Here is a 9,487-nt window from a genome sequence, read left to right on the forward strand (position 1 = left end):
TGGGCTAGAATAAAGGTGTTGGCAGGGCTGCACTTCTTTCTGGAGGCTCTAGGGGAGAATTCATTTCCTTGCCTTTCACACTTTCTGGAGGCCACATTTATTCCTTGGTTTATGACCTCTTCTTCCATCTGGCGAGTGAGTACTTTTCACATCTCCCTGATTCTCTTCCATAGTCACATCTCACTCTGATTCTCTTCTGCCTTCCTCTTCCACGTCTAAGGATCCTTGTGATTACATTGAGCCTGTTAAATTCAGTATAATCTTCCTATTTTAAGATCACTTGATTATCAACCTTAATTCTATCTGCAATCCTAATTTCCCTATGCCATGTAATTAACATATACAGAGGTTCTGGGGATTAGGATGCAGTCCTCTTTGGGGGCCATTATTCTGTCTTCCACACCTAGAAATAGGAGTTGTAGTGTGACAGGGCTCGTGAGAATCAGAAAAAAAGAAGTGACACAAAACAAGCTGCAAAGCTGTAAACTAGCCTATTTTGAGTTGTGACCTTATCCCCATGTTATTGCTAGATAATGTTTATCAAACAAGGGACCCAGGGAGTAGCACATAAATATTTCATGTGGGATTGGTGTCACAGGCTGAGTTTCCCAGAAGCCAACACAGAGATGGAAACTTCCATGAAGGACATTTATTAGGAGTGGTCTTGGGATTAACACCTTTGAAACAGAAGGAAAATGATAAACAATTTGTGCAGAGAGAGAAGTTGGGCTGCAAAACAGTCTCAGCAAAGGTATCTGCTGACCCCACAGGGAACTTTGAAGGTGGGGTGAGGGTGCTAGACCAGTATACCTCATTGGATGTGGGCTGCTCCAGGAAGGGGAATGAGGTGTGACCTTGAGTGAGGCATCTCTCTTCAGCTAAGGCACTTCCTGGAGAAGTCTGTCTGCCAGCAAATCCCCAGCAGCTTGAGGGAATAAGTTCACGAGTCCTAAAGAGAAATCTGAGTGGTGCATCCCAATGCCCACTACAAAAGGACTCTAGTGTAGGGAGCTTGTCAGTGAACCGGGGGGGAACTCTCCAAGGCTTAGGTCCTAGAGCAGAGAAAGTGTGGGTAGGAAATGTAGGGATTTTCCCAGACAGGCAAAAAGTTGATTCAGAAAGGATATTTTTTCATCTTCTACCTATACCCCAGTCTCTGCAGAACTCTGAGGCTCCCTACCCATAGGGAGACAGTCTGCCTGCTGGTCACCTCCTACTCATCACTGGAATCACAGACAGAACAAGTGGTGGCAACACTGGCCTGAAGATTCCTGACAGTGAGTAGATTTACACAGAGTAAACAAGAAGCTGGACTGAGTTTGGTTTAATCTCTCACCCCAGAAACCTACATGCTGATAGCAGAGTCAATTCCACAGTGTTTATGTGCCTTGGTGGCTGCTGCTCATGGTGGCTATTTCCCATGATCACATCTCATTATTCTTTATTACCTTGTCATCTAGAGGAGGAAAGATATCATGATCAATATTCTGTGAATTCATAAATTATTTCACTTCTTCCACCAGCATTATGAACTTTATGAACATTATGAACTCTGTACCACCAGCATTATGACCCTGGCGTCCCTCAGAACTCTACACAGGGCTGGGAGTCTAGGTTAGCCTTAAGTGAAAGCAGAATAAGTGGCTCCCCGACTCAGGGCCACCAGAAAAATCCTAACCCGTGAGAACTTTCCTACCCTGTTTTCTGATGTCTGAAGGCTCACCATTAGGGCACAAAATTTTCAACTTCAAGCTCTGATCTCAATTAAATATAGACACTCTCAGAAAGGGTCATTATCTCTCAATGAAAGCACATTTTAGATGTTTTCCTGGGGGAAAAAATGGATATAAGTAGTAATGCTCCAAGTACCAAAACCTCCCTAAGTCATCCGTGAAAAGCCATTTGGCAATAATACCGAAAGCTTTTAAATGTTCACACTCTGACCTAGCACTTTCACTCCTGTGAATGTAAGCTAAGGAAACTGATCTCAATACTGAAAGGACTTTATACACAAGAATGGGCCGGGCGAGGTGGCTCACGCCTGTAATCCCAGCACTTTGGGAGGCCGAGGGGGTGTTGAGGGGGAAGCACCTGAGGTCAGAAGTTTGAGACCAGCCTGGCCAACATGGTGAAACCCCGTCTCTACTAAAAGTACAAAAATTAGGTGGGCGTGGTGGCAGGTGCCTGTAATCCCAGCTACTCGGGAGGCTGAGGCAGGAGAATCTCTTGAACCTGGGAGGTGGAGCTTGCAGTGAGCTAAGATCGCGCCACTGCACTCCAGCCTAGGCGGCAAGAGTGAGACTCCATCTCAAAAAAAAAAAAAAGAATAATTTATAATGGTGAAGCTTTGGGAGCCACTTCAATGTTAAACATTTGCGAGATGCTCAGAGAAGTGACAGCGTTATCGACCCGATTTTTAAAAGTCCTGCCATTAAAAATTATAGGTAGGAAGCGTTTGTAATAACACAGTGAAAATGTTCATGTTTCAAAGTGGAAAACAACCCTGGATTCAGGTTATTATGTGCGTTTTACCACAGCTGTGTAGAAACAAATCCATACACATGGAAATCGAATGAAGTGAAACGCATGCAAATGGTAATAATGCTGTGCTTGGGGCGGAATTGGAAGCAGTGTTAAAATCATTTATCATCATTCGTGTTTTTAAAATGCCGTGTGATGGCTGCAATACTGTAACGAATGATGTTTAAGCACGGAGCCCTTTACTGGCCGACGCGCGGGTGAGAGATAGCAGCCGCGCCCACGCTCAGGTGGCGGCTACAGGCAGGGCCGGCTGGAGCCGCAGCGGGGTCCGCTCCCGACTAGGGACCCTCTGCTCTTCTTGCAGACGTAGGTCGGGCCGGGCTTGGAAGCGTCACGCAGCCTCAGGCCGAGGACCCGCCGCCAAGCGCCGCCTCCGCGGGATGGTCCTCGGCAGCCGCCGTAGCGCAGAGACAAATCCGCGCGCCCCCAGGCTGCCGCGCGAGCTACCAGGAGGCTTCCACCTGAGCGGCGCATCCTCAGGGTTTGGGCCTGGCGTCCTCGCCTGTGAGATGGCACTGTGACAGTGCCCACCTCGTGGGCTGTGTGAGGGCCGAGTGAAATCGTGCATATGCGGTAAGAAAGTGCTTATCACGGTGCCCTGTCCTAATATGGGCTGCCAGCCTAAGTACCGAGGCACAGTCCCAGCCCAAAGGCCAGTTTCCAGGTGAGCCCCTGTCGGGGAGACCACCAGACGGAACAGTCCCAGTCTACACTCCTGCACCGAGCAGGGGACAGTGTGGACGGCAGAGAGGTCTGAAGTCCCTTTAGAATAAGGATGGTACTTCAGGGTTGTTAAAAGGATTAAATGAGATGATATCTAAAGGGATTAGCACAGTGGTTGATGCTAAAATAAATCATTTTCTCTACTGCCACTGCCCTTAAAACCAGACGCCTGCAACAACCGGCCGGTACGTCTCCTCATTTGTAAACTGGAGTTAGCAGGTGTGTTGTGAAGATTGAGAAAATTACGCATAGGCAGAACCTGGCGTTTAATATTTGGGAAATGGCAGCAATTCTTTCTTCGCTAGATAATCTACAGGCTGCACTGTGGTAGGCACATATCCTTAGCACCGATTCTTATAAGTGCAGGTAAAGAGAGAGAGAAGACATATTGTGTAAGTCGAAGGAGCCAGCCGTGTCCAGGCCGCAGCAAAACCTCAACAGTACTGTACCAGGGCCGTCTTCAGTGAATGGATCTCCTCTTTGGCCTGTTTGCTGTCTGTTTGCATTTGCTGCACCCATCAGTTCCCAGACCTGGCCTCTAAAGCCAGGAGCTCTAGGATGCTTGTCCCAATCCTAGAAAACATGTACAGCACACACCAACAGCAGCACCCCTAAAAGCCAGCCCTACTGGCAGTGCAGGCCCTGCAACCCATAGGTAAGTGGGACACTCTAAGCTTCTTGGAGACAGCTAACTCAGGGCCTGATTAGCTTACTCCCACCTCCTCTCTTCAGGAAATCAGACTGTAAAGTAAGAGAGAAAAGAAAATTAGCGTAAGTCTATTCCATTGTCTAATGAAATGTGTTTCACTTGTGTTAAAAGTGAATTGTGGGCTGGCGTGGTGGCTCATTTGCCTGTAATCCCAACACTTTAGGAGGCCAAGGCAGGCAGATTGCTTGAGCTCAGAAGTTTGGAACCAGCCTGGCAACATGGAAAAACCCCATCTCTACAAAAAATCCAAAAATTAGCAGGATGTGGTAGCTCATGCCTGTAGTCCCAGTTACTCTGGAGGCTGAGGTGGGAGGATGGCTTGAACCTGTCAGGTCGAGGCTGCCGTGAGCTGTAATCACGCCAGTGTACTCCAGCCTGGGTGACAGAGTCAGTTCCTGTCTTAAAAAAAAAAAAAAAGTGAATTGTAGTACCAGCTACATTTATAGAGCCCTTTGTCTTTACAGTCATGGTGCTAAAGTCTCTGATCTCATTTAATCCTTACAACCACCCTCACAATGCTCTGTCCATTTTACATATTGGAAAACTAAGACTCAGGTTAAGAGAGACTTGTTGAAGGTCACAGCTAGTAAGCTGCAGAGAACCAGAAAGTGAATCTGGGTTGACCTTGACTCTAAACAGTTTGCTTTTAACAACTATACTCCTTTGAACATATTTACCCTATTTTCTTCGTTAAGTAAAATGCTTTCTGTGTCTTAATTTTCAGAACCTCTAATAAAACATTTTGCAGAACATATTTTCTACGTATCCCTGATCCCCACAAACCAGGCTTCCTTCCCTAATCTTTTAGTCATTGCAAACATGTAATAGATGCATGCTGAATTTGTGAGCTTGGCACCACACGTGACAGGCTTTGGTTAGGGAATTCAGCTACAAGCAACCAAACCCTCAGAGCCAAAGCCAGGGGTGCTAGGACCCCTGGCCCTGCAGTGGCCCTGATACAGCCTTTGTGTCCTGCCTCAGAGGCCTTTCCATCCCCACAGTTACTGGGACAAAATGTCCTATGCTTTCACCCTTATGTGGCTCCAGATGTAGGATTTAATTTTTTAAAAATCTGCAATACTGCAGCAGAAATGTAGTTATGAGTCAGGGATGTGTACGTGTGTGTGTCTGTGTGTGAAAGCCAGTCTCTCAGCACCAGCTAAAAATGTGAAGCAGCAAGTCTGTGCTGGGAATTGAGGACACCATATGCTTGTATTTCTAGGTCTTCCTAAGAGTTATATAACTGCCCCCAAAGCCAGGGGGCAGGAGCAGGGCCAGCCGTGGGAGACGTTTCCAAAGAGGAATGCTGAGGAAGGACTGACCTTGAGGAGACAGGGAGTTTGCCAGGCTGTGGAATGTTCCAAGCCTTGGGGCTTAAACAAAAACTGTATTCAGAGGGTGAGTGCTCTGTTGAGAACAAACCCTATCTGTCTCCTGCTTTGTCTCAGGGCTTATCAAGGTGAGCCCTTTCTCTGCCGGTTCTGGATATTGAATTTAGAGGTGGGCACAGCTGCCAGAGCAAGGCCCTGGTAATCCTCCCAGCCATCTCTAATTAGCCGACTTCAGGGATCCCCCCGCCCGCCGTCCTTCTCCGGAGTCCTGAGGTTAGGCAGAGGGGAGATAAAAGCTCTCATCTATTCATAGAATAAGGCTGCAGAAAGGCACCCTGGGAGGAGAGCTGTGGGAGGGAATACAACCAATCAACAAAGGTTTATCCAGGGCTCACCCCGTGGTCACCCTTGGGGAAGGGAGGTATCTGATTGGCCCCATCCTGCTGAGGGCTTCTTTACAGTATTCTTTCCTAGAAAACATCCTCCCCACCATCCTCGCTCCCCACTCCAGATCTTACTTGACTAAAGCCCATTATTCTTCTTACAGGCCTCAGTTCAGAGGCCTAAAACCCAGAGCAATGTTTTCCAAGCTGTGGGTCATGACCCATTAGTAGCTTGTGTAATTAATTTAGTAGGTTACATTGAGTATTACTGTCCCCTATACCCTCCAAAAAAACAAAAACAAAAAGAACAAAGGAAATAGAAAAGAGGTTATCTGAGCACACTGGACACCATGAAGTTAAGTGTTGTTTCAATTATATGTATACTGGATCATGATATAAAAAGCTAAATTCTTACTGGTGATTATGATTAAAAAAAAAAAAAAGATTCAGAAACTCCTGGCTTAGAGGCTGCATCTGTCCATATCCTTCTCACGGCAAGTGTCAGAAACCCTGGCTCAATCTAACTTAGACGAGGAGGACATTTATTATCTCACTTAAAGGGAAGACTAGAGGCGTTGCAGGCCCCAGGGTGGTTAATACAGTGGCTCAACCCTGCCACCAACAGTACCATGCCTTCACAGTGGGTTTTATCCTCAAACTGGTAGTAAGATGGTTACAGAAGCTCCATGTCATATCCAGAGAACACTCAGTGGGAGGAGAGACAGAGACTAGATCTTCTTATGTCTCTGAGGAGTGAAGAAATTTTTCTTGGAAGCCCTCTGGCTGAATTCACTATCTCAGTAGAGAATTGGTCAAACTGTATTCCTAAATCCATCACTGGCAAGGGGGTATAGGAGTCTCATGGGTAGATGAGACTGAGCAGGAGATCCCCCTGGAGCTGAAGGTGGGAGAGAAAGGTGGATACAAAAGTGATCAAAAAGTAGGACCAAATGATAGAATGGGAGAAGATGCTTGCAATGTCTAAAACTGACTAATATCTAGAATACACAAGAAATTCCTACAAATCAGGAAAAAGACAGCAACCCCATAGAAAAATGAGTATAAGATATGAACATGCAATTTATAGAAGAATTAACCCTAAAATCTTACAAAGGTGATAAAATGCTAAAAATCATTGTTAATCATCAACAATATGAATTTAAATGAGACTTTACATACATTAGACTGAAAACAATTATTAATAGAAACCTGCGAGGTCTGAGAAAAGTGAAAAAAAAAAACAAGGGAAAAAAGGCCAGCTGGATAATTTCAATGATTGGCAGGGTGTGAAGACATGGGAACCTCATGCTGCTGGTGAGACTGTGGACTGGTGCAGCCGTTCTGGAGGGCAGTCTGGTCTTCTTGGTGAGATTATGTAAATGAATATATCATGTGACCCACAGTTCTGTCCCAGGGGAAATTCTCACAAAGCGAGGATGTTCTTGCAGTCTTATTAGTGGTGGAAGGGAGTTGCCCACCACTTGAGTGTCAATTATTGTGGAAAAGAATAGGTTAGATTCGGGGCAGGCACACAAAAATCACTGTGCAGCAGTCAGAAGCAATGAATCAGGAGTACTCATAGCAAAAAAAAAAAAAAAAATCTACTTGGTGGTTATGAGCTTTTTGAAAGGTCATTTTCTGTTGAACATGCATACTGAGATGTATAATGGGTGAAACGATGTCTGGGATTGTCTTAAAATACTTCTGAAAGAAAGAAGTAGGGATGGAGTGGAGAGACTAGATAAAACACAGTTGGCAAAATGTTGGTAAAATTGTTCAAACTAGGTGATGGCTACATGGAGGTTTGTGATATTATCTTCTCTACTTTTGTGTACTTTAGAAAATTTTTATGATAAAAATTTAAAAGTACATACACACACAAAACAATACCCATGTTGCAAGAACACATTGAAATAAGAAGATAAACATTAAAATGGTTGGTTACCTTTTAGGAGAAGAAAGGAAGAAGAGCTGAGTGTGGTGCAAAAAAGTGAAGAGTGCTGGCTTAAGAAGCATGTATGCTAAAATTGGAACCACACAGAGATGACTGTGACCCCTGTGCAAGGATGCCGTGCAAATTCATGAAGCATTCCATATTTTTATAAGTAAATAAATGGAAAAACGTGTAAAGAAAAAAGGTCCAGAAAAATTGGGATACCCAAGTGGAGCACGGGATGGATAAAGACCAAGGGGAGGGCATGTACATTTGGCAGGCAACCAGCAGGGCCTGCCTGGAGCCCATCTTTGTTTTCCCCAGGAGCCTCCTCCCAACCCCTGAGGCTTGGTTAGGCTCCTCCTGTGGTTTTGTGTGGTACCAGGGGATTTTCCTCTTCTGGCACTTACCACACATCATCTTAAGACCTGCTCATTGCACTGTCTTCCCCACAAGACTGTAACAGGGAGTGGGCCTATGTGTTTGTTTTGCTCAATTCCATGCCCCCAGCATGTGGCACAGGATCCACCATTCTGGGTGTGCTCTAAAATCCATTTAGTGAAAAACAGTAGCCAATGTTTGTTGAGTATTATCTCACTTTATTCTACAACTCTATGAAGTAGGAAATAGTATTTTCACCCATTTGATTAACAAGGAAATGGAGGAGGCTCGGAGAGGTTAAGAGACTTGCCTAAAGTCAGAGCTAAAGTGTGGCAGAGCAAGGATCCAGGCAGACCAGCTGCCATTAGAACCAGTGTTCTCGATCTCTGCACCATACTATCTTGAAGAGGGATGGAGGCCAGTGGTGTCGAGGAGAGAAGCTAACACACTTGAAATATTTTTCAGTCACCATCAGACGCTCCCAAACCAAGATCTAATGTGGTGGTACAGGCTCTAGGAGCTGTGTGGTTGAGAAGGGAGTGGAGTGATCAGAGAGATAGGGAGCATTGGAAGAGATTAATAGAATGTGATAGGAAGTGATTACAGTTGAATCCAAAGGCATCTTCCCTAAATTGTTATGGGGTTGAGAGGGTAGGCTGAGGCCCAGCTCATGCTTATGGGGGTGTCTCTTGCTTTCTAGGTAGTTCTTAATTAGTGGTTCTCAACTGGGGATGATTTTGCCCTCCAGTGGACTGACATTTGACAGTATCTGAATACACTTTTCCTTGTCACAAATGGAGCGAGAAGGGTGGCTAATGACATCTAGTGGGTAGAGCCCAGGGAGGCTGCTAAACATGCTAAAAATGCACAATGTACAGGATAGTGTCCCCCAAACAAATTCATCTGATCAAAATCTTAACAGTGCCACAGTTGAGAAACCCTGCTTGAAACCCACCAGTTCTTAACCTGAATGATAGTTCTGACCATCATTCTGGTTCCACAGTCTTTCTCTCTCAACTTCCAGAATCTCTAAATACAAGGACATGGCAAAGACACAATGTTGTCAAGAGAAGCCTGAGTGTGGGCTGGGCCTAGGGAGCCTCACATGATGGCATTTCCTTTGATGGTTCATTACAGCCCAGGGCCACTGTACCATCATCCTGCTTTTCTACTGTTTGATGCTTAATTCCAGGGGTGTGCTGGTTAATGTTTAACAACCAGCTCTCTGGGAAAACAAGTCCTGGTTTGTAGCATTTGACAGTTTCCATGGTGTAACTATTCCAACCTTGGCCAATTTAATGTTAGCAATGAGAAGTCACCTTGTTTGCAAAATTACTGAAAATTTAACAGATGAGCTGGTGTGAACCAGCTCCTGCACACCACTGCTTAGACCCCACCTTCCAATCTTCTATGTTGTCATAAGCCACATAAATGCGTACCCACTGAGTCAATGGCTTAACACAATAAAAGTGGATTTTTCACGCAA

The 9,487-nt window shown here is 45.3% G+C and overlaps 1 non-coding gene across 1 annotated transcript; it reads left to right on the plus strand.

The window, feature by feature from the left end:
• Nucleotides 1-7,684: 7,684 nt before the first annotated feature.
• Nucleotides 7,685-7,788, plus strand: LOC117076996. The gene has a single exon (XR_004434598.1). It is a non-coding gene; the product is annotated as a U6 spliceosomal RNA (small nuclear RNA).
• The last annotated feature ends 1,699 nt before the right edge of the window (nt 7,789-9,487 follow it).

This window comes from Trachypithecus francoisi, unplaced genomic scaffold (assembly GCF_009764315.1).
Source record: "Trachypithecus francoisi isolate TF-2019V2 unplaced genomic scaffold, Tfra_2.0 Lachesis_group5, whole genome shotgun sequence".
NCBI classification, from domain to species: domain Eukaryota; kingdom Metazoa; phylum Chordata; class Mammalia; order Primates; family Cercopithecidae; genus Trachypithecus; species Trachypithecus francoisi.